At 43.9% G+C, this 16759-nt stretch overlaps 1 long non-coding RNA gene across 5 annotated transcripts in view; it reads left to right on the forward strand.

Moving 5' to 3' along the window:
* The window catches only part of LOC148055002 (uncharacterized), a 220624-nt gene that overhangs the window by 184707 nt on the left and 19158 nt on the right, over nucleotides 1-16759 (forward strand). For 4 of the 5 annotated variants that reach the window (XR_015706104.1, XR_015706102.1, XR_015706103.1 and 1 more), the window contains one exon: nucleotides 1091-10730. This is a non-coding gene — a long non-coding RNA (uncharacterized LOC148055002). The remainder of the gene's footprint in view (nucleotides 1-1090; nucleotides 10731-16759) is intronic. The other variant, XR_015706106.1, reaches the window with a different exon arrangement.

Consider the following 16759-nt stretch of genomic DNA (forward strand, 5'->3'; position numbering starts at 1 on the left):
CTTCATGCATACACACAGCCCGCAGTACAAAAGGCCCTCATTTCTCTTTGTAGCATTAGGAAATATGGAAAATATGTCTAATGGGCTATGATTCCCACTTAGTACTGGTGCTTTTCCCAATCAAAAGGCCATAAGTTCAATAGAGAAAAAGGAAAGGCCAGTGTTTTCTTGTTCTTCCAGTTTTTCTGCCCCATTTTCTCTGCCTTTGTCCCCATTTTTGGTATAGCTTTTATCTTGATATCTTCTTTGATGCCAAAACCAGGATTTCAATTACTTCTGCTTTGCTTTCTCTCTGGCTACCTGTTGCTATGGAAATCAGCAGTACACAATCATTCAGTTACCTGATCCAAATGATTTTTTGAAACAAAAAAGAATACTTTTTTTATTAGTTGCGTGGTCGCAGCCCCTGCCTGTTCTAGTCTAGGCATATGAATACATTATTTTTGGAAGAGTAGTGTTGAGGAAGCTGTCAAGAAAGGAGTGATTACATCTGGCCAATAGTCCAAAATGTGACCTTCCAGCCACATGCATTCAGGGCACTTCAGATCCCAGCAATTTGGCGGCACTTTATAACAATCCTTCCTCAGGATTAATAGTTACTTCTGAACTATTTTTACTCTTAATGCAAAATGCCATTTCCCTCTCTCCTCCACACCCAGCCAAACATCCCCCTTACAGCCATTGTCTGTCAGACATACGACCAGCCTAACAGTGTGCACACACACATACCTTCCAAAATGGTATATGTTTGCATTAGTGTTTCTTCTAACACTGAGTCAATCTAACATGCTACAGAATCAGAACAGCAGCATTTTGCACAGAATAAAATGCAAGAGAGAATGGCATCTTTTAAGGCAACAAGTGAGGACTGAGAAAGCTCAGCAATGGCACCTGCCTACTGAAATATCTCTGCTCTGCATCCTGGCTAGGCAGCCATGCTTAATCTCTGCATTGTTTCTAATATACAGCATGCATCAGTGTTCTCTAGCCATGATCAGCAAAAGGAAGGATAAAGATCAATCTACACTGATTCCTGTTTTTCTTTCTTCTCCAGCTCTTATCTCTTTTTTTCTTTCTTCTCACTCCCCAGAGCCTTCTGCTAATCCTCCAGGCATGCCTCGCATGCTCTGCTGGTTCCACGGTCCAACTCTTCCTGCTTTGCAACAGCTCTGTCATCAGCAATAATGAAAACGAATGCTTTCTTCCCTCTCTCAGTGGCCCATCAGCAGAAGTCAGTGAGATCTCCAGGGAAGCCAGTTGGCAGGGAAGCTGCAGGTTCTGCTACCTTAGTTATAGAGTCATCATGCAAGAGGATTAGGCACCTAGTTGTGGAATAGGGCATCAGTCTGCCCTTTCTAGCTCTGAAGGCATCATCCCTTGCTACAGGGTCTATTCACTCACGATGCAAACCAGCTGATGGACCTGGGAACTGCTGTGTTTCTGACTGTCTTTTGTCCTGTGAAGATACAAAGGAGTTAACCTTTGCAGGAGGCAAAGATTATTGTTTCTTGGTTGCAGTGAAGCAATGCAGCATTTACAGTTCCTGGCTGTAGTTAGACCTCTGAAAGATACAGCTGCTACTCGAAGATCACGGGTAGTACTCATCCATCACCTGGACATACAGTAAAGAGAGACAGGCCAATCTGTCGTAAGCAAGTTTATTTCATCTCTTCTGACATCTGTGGATTAGACAGCTGCCAAGAAGACAGAATAAGGTGCTTCACCACGAGTTACTTTCTGAACTCATCGGGAATCGCTGATGACGAGCACATGCTGAAGCTGTTGCTGGTCCCCATTCAGTGGCCACATTCCCACTAACGAAGGAGCGATGCTGAGCCTTTACCGTGTGTTGGACTTGGGTTAATACACCTGGATTTCTGGCTCACTAGCAAGAAACAGAGCACACAGAAAACACGCTTCATGCCGAGGCTTCAGGCAGGAGACACGTGCCCTCCCTTCCCCCATTGTCATCTGTTCCCGAGTTGATGGAGGCAGCCACTGATCTGGATGAATGAGCCAGATTCAGTGCGGTGAGAGAAGCATCTGCCTGACTTGGGCCACCAAACAGCATCTGCCACTGGCGTTGATTCTGAGTGACACCAAAGAAAGGACAGGACCCGAGGGGTGAAGGTTTCCTCTTAGAACCTGAGGATTGTCTTATTTGCTTCACCCCAGCAGCAGCACTTTACAGACTTAACTATAAACAGTTACTGCACGGTAAGAATCAGGCTGGCATGTCTACCTAGAGGGTAAATGGTTGTTTTTCCTCACACACTCCCCAAATATAGCAAAAGAGCTGCTTTATCTGCAGATCTGCATCAGCAGAGACAGTAGGACCTCTCAGCCAGCCCTGGCAGACCTGCAAAAATCAGGTCACCCACCCTGCTCACACCTTTGGGTGGCGGTCTTCCTAGGCCTGGGAAATAAGTTCAGGGGTTTCCCTCAACAACAATTTTTCCGTGGCCTCTAAGTGCTGATTAGGCTGTGCTGTCCATGTAGGGCACAGAAGGGAAGGGAAGTAGATGGAAAAAAACCACAACCCCTTCTTCCAGAGTCACTGTGTAAAATATCCCCCTGGGATTTCCTACCACTAGGGAGTGACCCACTTTGATTATCCTGGCCTTGATTATCTCCTAAGCCTCCTTTTACATGACAGCAGTGTAAAGAGGCCAGGAAAAGATCTGGACACGATCTTCTTCTTAAGGTGAAATTCTTCATGGGATGCCTTGGCACAACATCTCAGGAAAGATGGAAAAGAGAGCATGTCATCAGCCAGCATCTCAGTGTCTCACAGAGAGCACGCTATCAACTGCTTGAGGGGACACATATCCATTTTTGTTGTCTTTTTTTGGCCCTGAGAATAGAAAGGAGAGAAAAAAAAAGCAATTTACTGCGTGTCTGCATCACTTCAAAGAAACCAGTCCATCCAGGCACACAGTAACTTCACTCACAATTTCGGGCTCAGAGCCAGACATTTCTATCCAGGCCATCAGTAAGTTTTGGATGGGGAGCCATAGTGGACAACAGTCTCATAGCTATTGTAGGCTTCATCATAAGGTGTCAGTATTAAGCCTTCTCACTACCTTATCCCCTGCCAGAAAAATAGTTTCCTTGCATGGTGTCTTGATTATCCAAGTGACGCAACCTCAAAGGCAGTTCAGAGATAACAGGAGTCAGTGCAGGCCAGCACCTTTAAAGAGACTTTCCATCCTGTGTTAAGCTCAGTCAAAATTAATTGGGCCTGAGGGGTCAAATTTTTGTAAACACTTTTAGGTACAGTTAGATATCTAATTCCCAGAGTTGCCTGTGAAAAACTCACCTAAGGCTTATCTGAATCCTTAGGTACTTAAATACTTTTAAATAACCATTCCAAAATCTTGAATTCTGCAGTCAGACAGAACACTTGAGCTGTCATTTACAAATCCTGTTTTTTCCTAATAATGGGATTTCTGGAGGAGTTTTGCAGTAGCTTTGCGAAAAGTCAGTCTTTCATATCTATACTTTCACCTCTTAAACTGGGGGAGGGATGTACAAAAAAAAATCCATCTTATTAAAATAAACAAAGCCTATTTGTGTGAAGAAACTGAATCAATTTTCATTACCATCCTGTACACAAAACAAATATGACAAAGGGATTCATACAGTTTAGTCACATTCAAGTGACATTGATTAGTTTGCTGTTCTGTGGATTGCATATAATTTCAAGGGCTGTGTTTGCTTCCTTACGGCAATTTTAGGTAACCTTGTCCCTTGTGTAGTTGCTTTATGTCTAAAATATTTGCAACCTGCTGGCAACATCATCTGATAGATGCCTAGAAACAGTGCTTAATTCTGTTAAGACACGTGGTGGCATTAAACAGCAGCAGAGTTCACCAGGAAAAAGAAATTAGATTGCAGTTTGTAAAGGGCGTTGCAGAATGGCTCGCTGGGTGAGGAATTCTTTGCAGGGGCATGTGGCTGGACTAGCTTTCCTGAGGGCTGCTGGAGGACTAGGCTGAGATTATGGATACAGGAATCAGCTCCATTCGCTGGCTCTGTGAGCTGCTTAGGAAAGTATGATGTACTGTGCCAGAGAGAGGCAGACCAGTCTGGGAATGAAAGAGGAATTAATACAAGGAAAGCTGTGAGGGTTTCCCCAGGTTGAAAGATGGGTTCCCAAGGAAACTCCATCACGTGACCATGTGACAGATCTCCTGGGATATGCATGGCATATGCAGTCTGATGTCTTCACTGCAAGCCTGGAACATGTGGCCAGCAATTGCTTGTGCTGCCACAGCACAGCAGGAGCTGAGATTAGCAGGCACTTCCCAAAGCTGTTTTTCTGGCAAGCTCAATTCCCTGACCCCTTCTGTGAGAAAGCTTCTCAGATCAAGGAGGCAGTGTGCCTCCCTCTTCAATGCCAGAAGGATTCACGTGAGGGAGAAACAAGCGAACTGTCTTGCCAAAGAGAGAGGAGCGAGCACGGAAATTATTTTCAATCTGTGTTTTTGCAAGTGCAGGGAGAGGCTCTGACTGCTGCACTTCTGTGGAGCTGCACGCTGCCAGACTCAGGCCAGCTTCTGAAACTCTGCCGGTTAGCACATTGAGCAAAAAATAATTTTAAGCATCTTGTAAAACTCTTCTCTGAAAGAGAAATAAATGTTTTTCCTGTCAAATTGTAACCATATCAAGAGAGAGAAATAAATGTGTTTTGGCACATAGAGAGGTCAGGCTGCATTTTGATGGCACTGTTCACACTTTGTCCCTGAAACAGACTGAGCATTTGGAAAAGCAACGCAATTTATTACTGAATGAGAGGATGTGAAGAATATTTGGGTTTAACCTCTCCACCAACAGACATTTTAAAATACTCCTAGCAAGCTGTTCCTTTCTGATAGCCAAATACTATCAGAAGTTGGTGGTACACTGCTCTTCCCAGGATCTAGTCACTGTAGTAGGTCAGAGCAAAGATCAGGCCAGGCTGGCGTCCCTTGATAGGAAACAACAGCTGACGTTTCAGGTAATGTGTCCCACAGTATGATTATGCATGCTGCAAAAATCATCGTTCACCCCCTGCCTGATGAGATGGCATGGGGAAATGCAGCACACTTTTCTGGCCCTGGCATGAACCCCTGCCAGTGGTGTGCAGGTGATTTAGTGGTGCTTGTAGGAAGCTCCTGTGCACAGACCAGTGATCTGAAAACAGGCCTCTCTCCTCATCCCCTCCCCAGCCTCCCCCTCCATGCCATCCACATTACTGAAAACAGATATTTTTGTCCTTACATGGATGCAGGAGTGGGTGGAGGATGGTGGGAGCCCTAACCAGCATCCTGCCCTGCTCAGCATGGGAGAACTTGCACCATGTTCCATGAAGCTAATATACTCCACATGGCACCATGCCTTTGGCTTTGCTCAGTTGAGCTAGTGCCTGAAAGGAAAAAAAGTGAAGGGAGTGATCAGAGAAAATGTGCAGAAGTCTCCTGCTCTCTTTTCTTTTGTTTATTATCAGCTCCCTTTAACAGACCCAGGCTGTCCTCAGGAAACCTGTCTTCTCCACCACCACCCTGCACAGTTTGGGGAGCAAACAGGCCATCAGCTCAAACTCCAAAAGTGAGGAAAAACCTGCAACACATGGGCTTGCTAATTACTTAGAGCCTTGAATAAAAGCTTGGCATTTTCAGGCATTGCTGAGGGCAAGGTGAATGCCTGCTCACCCTCTCCTCCGCTGGGATTTTTAGGTGCAGACCATGGCCTGTATTTCTAATGTCATTGGGCTATAAAAAGAAGTGTGTACATCACCCCATGGCTCCCTAGGAGTGAATAAGTGATCAGATTGGAAGTGTCATCCAAGATAGGCTCATGCAGCCAGAGGTCACTGCTGCTTCAACACCACCACAGAACCCGCAGCGTTGAAGAGGGTGACATACCTGCTGTTCACAGATGGGTAGGAGGCATTTTGCACCATATTGCTTTGAGGTCTTTCTCCCACAGCAGTCTTTCAGAGAAACTAGAAGGTGGACCTAGGATTTAATGTGAAAAAGATAGGATATGAACCTATAGGTCACCCTTGCAGAGCTCAGCAGGTGAGACATCAGCATATTATTTTCTCTGTAGCAAGCTGAGTTGTGTTTTATCCTCTTTCTCTGCAGAAGAGATGCTGGCCCCCCTCTCTCTCCTTCCAGCCCATCCTTCTCAGTAATGCACTATAACCCATGACCCCTCAGATAAAAGATGAGAATACTAATTACTTGGAAACACTCCACTGAAAGTGGATGTTAAGTGGACTAATGCTGAGCAGCAATGGAAATTACAACATGGACATCATCAGAATCCATCACAGCTAATGAGATTAGAGCAGATACCACAAGAATTCATAATGATCTGCTCTGTGCCCCAAAGTTTTGTCAGTGCATCTGAGCCATGCTTTGCTCTTCTCCTGCCCTCTGCTTGCACGCTTTGAAGAGTACAGACAAGGGAGGACCCCAGGAGCCTTTCTTCCTACTCTGTACCTCTCTTATACAACCCTTGTTTCTAATTGTATGCAGACACAACAGCAATGGCAATGACTTCATAGTGAACCCCCCTAATGAATAAATCATCCTCATTTCAAGGCAAAGTTAGCACAACCATCCACTGTGTCATTTCCATGAATCACAGTGATAAAGGGCCATGCTTGTTGAGATATTGCTTATGCAAATGCAATACAGCATTAATGAATGTAAGCAAAGTCCTACAGTGCCAGGACAAGGCAGGCTTGTGCCAAAACTCTTAGGAAGTGGCTGTTGCTTTGTTCAAAGGAATAAGTGATGGGCTGGGGCAGAGAGGCTCTCAGAAGCCTGGGGCTGTACTATTCAGTTATTTTAGATCCAAGGTTACGGTCCTTATTCTTTAGGGACATACTTTCATACCAAATATTTGTGATTTGTAAGCAGCAAGGCATCTCTCTGAGTTCCTGGAAATTGTGATAAGGAAGGGGGGTATTCTGAACCACGATGATCCAAAGATCAGCTCCTTTGTGATGAGATAGTAGCATATTGGGAACATAGTGTAAGGCGCTGGAAACGACCCACAATACTTTGGATTTCCTTCATCATTCTCCAAAACCTAATCTAACACCTCACAAAGCAGGGCTTTGCTGAGGAGGTATCTCTGTTTTCAAGAAGATCTCATTGTTACTGCGTCTGTGCTGATATTCAATACCTTGATGTTATTGTTCATATTCTCTAGAAGCCTGTAAAAGAGGTCTAGAGCCAAACAAGGGTTAGTCCTGTGGCGCTAGATGATTTATGGGTAAAGTGCAAGAAAAGGCTCTGCCACAAACAGCCAGAAGGGTAAAATAGCTGGGTGAGGGATAGGATAGCAGAGAAAGGCCAAATGATTTCCTCAAGGTCACACAAGTCACAGCACAAAGCTGGGAGCAGGCTTGATGACTCACAGGGAAGTACAGTATATTGTCCTGCTGATGCAGAAGTCTCTGATGTCCCTGACTAACACACCACATCAAGAAATTATTTCATGCTCTGCAATTCTCTGGCACCATGTATCAGCCAAAAAAGGTCTGAAACAATGAATGTAACTCAATATATGCCACCAAAGGTTTTCTGTTCCCAATAGGTGCCAAGCACAATTTATTTTCTTTTACAGTTGCTTCCTTTGTTAGATGATGTCATGGATTATTTATCTCTGAAAGCATTAAATGATACAAAGCGCTTTATGAGTCATTAGGAAAAACAATCTTCAAGTCTAGGTGGTGCAAGAAGAAAGGACCATAAATTCCCTAGCCTCAGTGTTTCCAAGACTTGATAGCGGTTGCATTGCTTTCATACAATGACCGCAAAGAGAGTAGCTCTCCCACCATTCCCAAGTCATGCAATCGAGCAGCTAGTACTTCACTGCTTGGTATTTGGATTTCAAAGCCTACCAGTGTCACTCATGGCTCCAGAAATCAGCACCCGAAGGCACCTTGAACTGGTGCTATTTGACTGTGCCTCGATGGGCCAAGGCTGGAGCAGAGGTGCTGTTCAGTCTGCAGCTGAGCCAGTGAAAGGCATAATTTTCCCTAGCACATAACACTATTGGAGTGTTTGACCTACTAAGGTCTGTGTTGCTACAGCATGTGTTGGTGCCCCCTAACATAGTTTGGTATTTTATTAGGTTCATACAATCCCCCTTTGCAGCCTGAAAACAAAGCAAAACCATGCCTCAAGCACACTGATAAAGGGCTTTTGAATGGAGACAGATGAATCGCACGCCATTTCACAATTAGCACTTTAATTTTGAACATTAATTAGGGCACTGGTGTTTGGAGAGTTTAGTTCTCATCGACCCACTTACATTGTTCAGAGAAGGCCTAAAGAGATACTGAAGTTTGCAAATAAATCAATAGGAAAAACGAAAAGTCAGTACCAGCTGGAGCCCATGAGCTGAATACTGGTGACCTGGGAAATGCTTCAGAAAAAAAGGCTTGCTTGCTAGAGCATGGGAAGAAGCAATATTTCAGTTACAATAGCATGACACTAAAGAAATATAAGCATGCTGAAGAAAGAGAGTGGTTTCATGTGCAGGGCACAGGATAGGCTACAGATGAGAATCCACAGCCCAGCCCAGTTCACCAAATCATTCTCCTAGGCACTATTACAGTTATCCTCTTGAGCTCTAACATGCTCTGAAAGCAACATTATTCTTGTGCAAGAGGAAAAAATGTTACTTATTTGGAGGTGTAAACACAATAACTAAAGCCAAAAGTCTGTAAAGAGGCTTGGATGTGAATTCATTATGAATACACTCTGATGAAATGAGATTTACTGGCTCTTCTTTACATAAGGAAGTGGAATGAAATCTGGAAATAAAAACAGATGGAGATCAGCACATCCCAGCCATAATATAAACAGGAGTACTACTAAGCAGTAACTACAGTTGAAGCAACAAATATGTTTATCCTAAAGAATTAGAGACACTGAAAACACCTGCTGCTTTCCAGAAAGCTAAAAGCCAAGAGAAGATAATTCCTCCCAAGCCACAAAAAGAAGAAATGAAATTACGAAGAAGTCAGCTGAAAATACACCTCCATCATGACAACAGCAGAGTGGCCTTGGTCATATTCTGAGGACCACCTTGTATATCAGCCAGAAGATAGCAAGGACATCCCTGCAGCAGGAGCATCCAAAGTAGGGTTTGGAATTCAGATGGCATGTTAAGTTTTGCAGGTGGAGGGAGAGTTTTAGGGAGCAAGGAAGACTTTACCACGTCACACTTGCTACAGCCTTTCTGGCATGTAAATGAGGTCTTTCCTCTTTCAAGTGTCTCATCTCAGCATGCAGGAGGCAATATGTCCCACTCCCTCCCCTTTTTCTGTCCCCTGGCACAGAAAAGACAAGAGCTCAAACCCTGAGAATTTGCATCGGAGACCACTGCTGGAAAACACACAGCAGACTGGAAAGTTGCATGGATGTAATTTATTTTCCTTTATGTAGAAAAAAAAAGCTTCTGTAGAGAACAGGGTCCTATTACTCAGTACTCTGCACGGTGTTCGGCTTGATTTAGGTGGCAGAAACCTTAATTGGGGCTCTAAACAGGCTTCCTAATAGTGCAGCTCACACTACGGGGAAAGAAACATTTGTCTGGTCAAAGCAAACAGAATTTGATTAGTTTCCCTGAGGGACCCAGGCAGTGAAACACGAATGACACAGAGGAGACGCTAAGTCCAGCAGGACATGGCTGGATTATTCCTCTCATACCCTTTATATCTTTTAAAACATCTGTCCAGACTGCAGTGAGCCTTAATAAGTGATAAACTGCAAGCAAACTCTGTGGAATAAATTAAAATTACAAGCTAGATTCTCCCTGGGATCCTGATCTGCACAGGAGCAAACCCATCAGGTTGAAAGGGTTATTTCAGATTCATGAAGCTGTAAAAGAACTCAGAAGATCTTAGGAGCAAAATTATCCTGGATCATGGTCATTTATAGAGGCAAAAGCTTGCAACGTCAGAGCTGCCCAGTTCAAAGCATCTTTGGAAAGGCTTTTTGGAAACATGCATTTTATATATGACTTTGAAAGCTTTAGCACTGCCTATGCACAATAACACATTCCAGAGCATCTGTAGTTCCCTCAGCCATGCAGCAAGCAATACATGGGAAGCAAGCAGAGGAAAAACACTACCTTGCTGCAGCACCGGGAAGGATAGTGTGCAGGTGGGGGAAAGCAAGCGACTGATGCTGAACCCAACTATGTGGAATGGAGGTGAGGTGGATTTGAAAAGCAAGTTTGGGGAACAAACTGTGTCCTTGACCCATCCTGCGTGCGTTGTCTTTGATTTGCATTGATTGCAGCGGGCCCACGCGGCACGCACGTGGAGACGGGGGGGCGTTCCCCGAGCATCGGACCTGGGGCCCGCTGATTGGACGAGACAGCAAAAGGGGCGGGGCCTGCACCCGGCGGCGCGGGAGGTGTGCGCAGGCACAAGCAATCAGCCCGGCTGATGGACGGCAGCGGGGGAGCGCGGCAGCATGGTGGCCACCCTTCAAAAAGCGGTGTCCCCGGCTTCTCCCGTTCTTCTATCGCCTGGCAGAACCAACGCAACCACACCGGCAGGGCTCCTGTTCAAGTACGTGACCACCCAGGAGTCTGGCTGTGGGATGTGCGAAGGGCTATTCGTAGAGGCGGAGTGGATATCGATATATGGCTCCAGGACCGGTGCCTCTGCCAAAACTTTGGGGTTTTAAACCATGGAAGAGCCTTCGAGACATGAGGTATGCTGGGGCCTGATGGGATGGGGAAAATGTCTTTGGGTGCAAGCTGGTGGGACTGCTCGAGAGAGCTTTAAACTAGAATTGATGGGGGAAGGGGATACTAACAGGATTGCAGTAGGTTGCAAGAGTTGGCATGGCATCGCCTGAGGGTAGCAACACTAGTGGAAATGTTTACACTGCTCCTGGGAGCACGGAGGGCTCAGGAGCGTATCTGAAATGCTTATATACCACCACACACAGTATGAGAAACAAACAGTATGAACTGGAAGTATTGGTCAGCTCCCAGAGCTACGGTATCATTGGTATTAGTGAGACTTGGTGGAACGAGTCCCACGATTGGAGTGCTGGGATGAAGGGCTACAGGCTGTTCAGGAGGGATAGGCAAGGCAGGCGAGGTGTCACACGGTATGTAAGGGAGTAGCGTCAGGCACAAGTATGAACTGGGAGAGGAGTGGCTGGAGAGTGGTGCTGCAGGAAGGGATCTGGGGGAGCTGGCTGGCAGCAGGCTCAACAGGAGTCAGCAGCGTGCCCTGGCAGCCGACACGGCAAACCATGTCCTGGGGTGCATCAAAGACAGTAAAACCAGGCGATCAAAAGAGGCGATTATCCCACTGCATTCAGGGGTGGTGTGGCCTTGAGTATTGTGTGCAGTTCTGGGCCCCACAATTGAAGAAGGATGTGAAGGTCCCTGAATGCGTCCCGAAGAGGCAACAAAGCTGGTGAAAGGGCTGGAAGGCACGTCCTGTGAGGAGCGGCTGAGGGCTTTGGGCTCGTCTAGTTTGGAGAAAAGGAGGCTGAGGGGCAACCTCATGGCTCTCTACGGCTTCCTGAGGAAGGGAAGTGGAGAGGGAGGTGCGGATCTCTTCTCCCTGGGATCCAGGGATAGTACGCACAGGAATCGTTCAAAGCTGTATCAGGGGAGGTTCAGACTGGACATTGGGAAGCATTTCTTTACTGAGAGGGTGCTCAAACATTAAAACAGACTTCCTAGAGAGGTGATTGATGCCCCAAGCTTGTCAGTGCTTAAGAGGCATTAGGACAATGCCCTTGATAACATGCTTTAACTTTTGGTCAGGCAGTTGGACTAGATTATCATCGTAGGTCCCTTCTGACTGAAATACTCTGTTCTATTCTATGCTTATTTCTTTGAGTAAAGTCACTGCAGTCCTGAAAGAGGAAATTTTATTGAAACAAGCACTCTTCGCATGGGGGTGAGATAAACGCAGATTAAATTGACGGTCTTCTCTGGTAGAAGCAATGGCAACTACTTTGCCTGTATCACTCATATGAGCCAGAGGCCTCTTCATAAATGCACAGCTTCACATCTTTCTCAGCCTTGACATAAAGATTTGTACTTGTTGGTTCAATTCTTATTCTCTTCCTAAAAGTTTTGCGTGATCTTGCTCTGGAAAGGGAAAAATGAGCAAAACAACGTATCTGTTTTACTGTCTCCAAGAGCAGAGATACCAATGCAAACAGGCCTGTTTATTTTACAAGTGCCTGTACACATAATATTAAAATCAAATATTGGTTCTGGAGTAGGCACTCATAATGGAATAGTTTTTAACTTGATAAGTAGCTGGCCTTGTTTGAGGATTCATATCAGGCTCCATACAAACAAACCTAAAGTAAACACTTGCCCAACTCACTTGCGATTTTGCCTGCTTCTTCAGCACCTCTTGAAATGAGACAAATCATGCAACCTGTTGTTGTCTTCACCTTGCCAGTTTGTATCCTCAGTCAGGCAGGGATAGTAACAGAGTCTGAGGCAGGTAGAGAGTACAGTTCATTCCTGTGCTATATCAATGATAAACCAAGGAGCAAAAATAGAAAACAGGCAAGACTGAAATCAACAACTCAGCTGCTTGGAATAGTGTGTTTACAAAATACTCCAGTTCCTCTTTGAGCCAGGACAAAGATGCTTTTGATTTTTTTTCCTACTACTCTTTTTTTTTTTTTTTTTAAACTGGCATTCTTTGTGCAAAAGTTAGCAGCAAAACAGTTCTGTAATTGTCTTAACATGCCAACTTACTAAAATGCATGGACCTTCATGTTCGTTAAAAAAATACATGGCTTAAAAGCCACTTGGCCTTTCTTTAAGGATCACTGTATTACTTTTTCTAAATGAAAAAGCAAGTCCCTAGAGGAATCTAAGGTCTGCAAAGAAATGGACTGGAACTTAACTAGAGGAAGTTGCAAAGGGAATCTGTTGCTGCCCTAAAACTGAATTTTTGCATCTTTATTCCTAAAGATTACACCCATTAGGCTCTCTCCTCCCATTCTGCATCTATTTTTCTATACACGGATATATAAATACTATATATATATATATATACACACACTATAAATACAGTTACTATTTTAACTGCCTCTTAAATACAAATGTTGCTAATTAGCCAATGTTTTGCACAATGCCTGGAAAATATAAAATCAAAGTATTCATCCAAATCCACATATGGCCAGATCCTTAGTTGGTGTCAATGCTTGCAGCTCTGCTGATTTTTTTGGAGCTGGGCCACTTTATGCCTACTAAGGAATATGGCTCAATAGAATCCAACTGAAACACTCTTTGGCTTCTCTAAGATATAGATCTGGACCATTGTTATTACAACTGCTTTAAAAAATCTGGAGTATGTTAGATGTTGGGACTGCTACTCTGGTAAACAATCATATATTGGAATATTTTCCTACTACCTCAAACCCCACGAAGCAGAAAATGCGAAGCCTGTTCTCTCTCCTCCTGTTTATATTGGGACCAATAATGCTAATTTTCAAATTTAATTTAACATATGTCTGAAAGTTGCCTGATTGCCCTAGCCAAAAATTGCAATTGGCAGCTCCAGTTTCTGGCATGGCTGAATTCAGAGTGGACTGTCTATGCAGATCAAAATATAAAGCAGCACCACTGGTGAGGCCTGGAATACAAGTTGTTCCTGGACATGTGCCCAAGTCTTTGATGTTTAGTCACAGCATAGGTCAGGAAAGTGTGAAAGGAGCAAATTCTGCTATGTATTTACTAGGAAATGAGAAATCACTCTCAAGTATGTGACATTACAGCACTGAATAAAACCAGAATTTTAACAGAAGATTAAATCTGTGGAAGCTAACATTTAAATCCATCAAACTTTAAAACACCTGGTCAATTCAGATGCTGGGTATCTTTCCTTAAAAAGAATACTCTCACAGCAGCATGATTTAGATAGACCTTGTTACTGGACCATGAAGTGGAAGTATTCCTGCCTGGCTTCAAACATAGGTTTTGCAGTTGTAGGAATAAATGAAGTTGAACACTAGCTGAGCTCACCGAAGGGCTTTTTAAAACCAAGAGAGGAGGGAAAATGAAACATAAAACAACAAACAGAAGGACAAATAATAATAATGCCAATGAAGCATGAACAGCCACACAATAAGTGCTCCCTTGCAAAAAAACATTTAAAATAAGAATGCAGGTAATCTATCTCCAGAAATTTCTCCACATAAAAGTTAGTATTAGCATACTGGGGGAGGAGGAGCACCACATTGAACCAGGTCTCTCATAATTTAAGGGAGCCCTCTTAGAAAGTCCTTCTTCAAAGCATCAGATTTTGGATGCAGATGTACGAAGCTGGTTGTGGAACAGCCCCAGAGGCCACTTGGCTTTGATGCAGAGTGGCAAAAGAAATGCAGATGAGTTTGCTAAACATGAAACTGTCGCATCTAAGGGCTTTTATTAATTGACTCAGTTGCTGCTGTGAAATAAATAAATAAAGCCTGCTTAGTACCATCTCTTGATTTTGCTTTTTCCACCTGTAGTTTCTGGAAATATCTTTGTATGAGAAGAGCTGTACGGTCTCTTTCCTTGACAGTTTTGTCTCTCAGTTGTATTTTCCTGTAGCCACTAAAGTCGAGGGGAGTTAAGATCTTGTCGTGGATGTTGTGGTGAATCTTCCTCTCTCTCAGGAGGTACTTCCACAACCCTTGAATATGTGAGGTTTTTCAGATTCTTAAATGGGTGTACCCTAACATCCTCCCTGTAAATAGGGCAGGTTTAGCAGTAGAGTTGGTGCTAACAAGATGTCATTGGGAAAAGGGGAGGAGAAGCCTGCCATGATATGTATGAAAGGTGCTGTGGTCTGAGGGATCCTGGCTGGGTTCTTGTTCAACTGTCCCAGAACTTACCTGGACAACAGGATGTCTACCTTCTCACTTCCATGCCCCAGCTGGAGCTTGGTGTGCTTGATTTTTTCTTACTGAGGTTCCAGTTTCAGACAGGAGGAGCCTTTATGAGCTAGTCATCAAACCAAGGAAATGAAAGTACTTTTGCAAGTCAAAAATTACTCACTTTCTGTAGAGTTAATCAGGAGATATATCAACTTTTTATCTTTGGTTAGAGTTGTAATTTGGAAACTGCTTGGAGAAAGGCAGAGTTGCATGGGAAAAAAGGGTCGTATCTTCAGCAGGCGTAAATCAGTACAGCTCTCTTGAGTCAGGGAACCCATGTTGATTCATGCCTGCTGAGAATCAAGGCATAACTTCTTTCAAGGCATGAATGCATTATTTGTAATTGGCAAATAAAACTCCATTTAAATAAGAGCCTAAGTCCTATGCAGAAAGAATGTATGAGGCATTGAAAACTTGTTTTTTGTTAAGTTCCAATCTCCATTATTTGGAAAGAACAAAAATTAGGTTGCACACAATGTATCATTTCTTAAAACAATTTTTCCTGACAGCGCCGTTTGGTCTCAGGGGCAAAATGTTGGAATGAGAGGTAATGGCAGCTTTGAGAGCAAGAAAATGTATGAAGAAGAGAGAGAAGGTAGACAACCACCCCTTTCTCAAGGCTGTGGAGCTGCTTCAGCCCTCTCGTGGATGATATACAGGGCATAGCAAAGTACCACCACAGGCAGCTGCGGTTCCTCTTTTTGCCCAGAATGGCACAGCCTGGGCCCTTGCAGAGTTAAAAGCTTTGGGGTTGAAAGTTTGATGAAAGTCTGTGCTATAGGTTTATGACCCAGGTAGGGCAGATACTGGTATTATTTCTATGATAAAAGACTCTATACAACTATTTGTTTGAGCATAGGCACAAGAGATGCAGTGCTTGCTTGCTGTTTTACAGTTGGAAGGGTGTCACATTAGGAGCCACCAGAAGCAGGTCTTGGCTTAGATGGAAAGGAGGTGGGAGACAAGTCAGTGTTTAAAAACCCAAAGAGGAGCAATGGCTATAAAATCCCTGATGCTCATTTTTAATGCTGCAGCTTTGGGGCAGCTTTTGAAGAATGGACCCCCTGTATTGTACTGCAGATACACGTACATGTTTTGTGATTAAGGCTCTCTGTATCTCTACATATGCATATTTATTATTATTTATATGCCACCAGGAATGTACATGGCACTTCAGAGACGTATAAAACAAGCTGTTACCTCCTGTGAATTTAAGTGCTTTGTAAGGCTCTTTAAGCAACTAATTTGGAAATCCAGCTTTTTAGTGCCACTTCTTAATGACAGATGTGCTGATCCAATAGAAATCATTTGTTTTCCCATTGAAACTTCGTGATGGCTGCCACAGTCCAGCAGTGAGCAGGTTTCAGGATGAAGTATTCCACTGGAGTCTTCATTATAGGGAAACTCTTTCTCTGTCCTCTTCTCTGTTTTGTGAATTGATTTATTTATATTACGAAAGACCTTGAAAGCTGAAAACAGAGGCAGGTTCCTGTTGTGCAATGTACCAAACATGCACAGTGTAAAGATGGCTGCGTACCAAGCAGTAGAAAATTTGTAATGCATTTCTGTTTCTGCTGGACTGAGTCACCAAGATGACCCTGTCTGTCTAGGTCCAACTGTATTACACTTCGGCTGAAATACGAACAAGAGATCAACTATTTGCAGATTAAGTGGTGAAAGAGAACACCTACACAGAGCGTGTGTCAGAATGGCTCTGTCAGTGACTTAAAGTCATAAGATTCCCAGGAGGACTACTGCTGCACATGCAATATAAATTATACAAGCCATCAGCCAGCCAACTTGGAGGCACTTCAAATAGCTGTAGCTGC

Source organism: Nipponia nippon, unplaced genomic scaffold (assembly GCF_047370975.1).
Source record: "Nipponia nippon isolate SJK-2023a ecotype South Korea unplaced genomic scaffold, ASM4737097v1 scaffold_28, whole genome shotgun sequence".
Taxonomy (NCBI): domain Eukaryota; kingdom Metazoa; phylum Chordata; class Aves; order Pelecaniformes; family Threskiornithidae; genus Nipponia; species Nipponia nippon.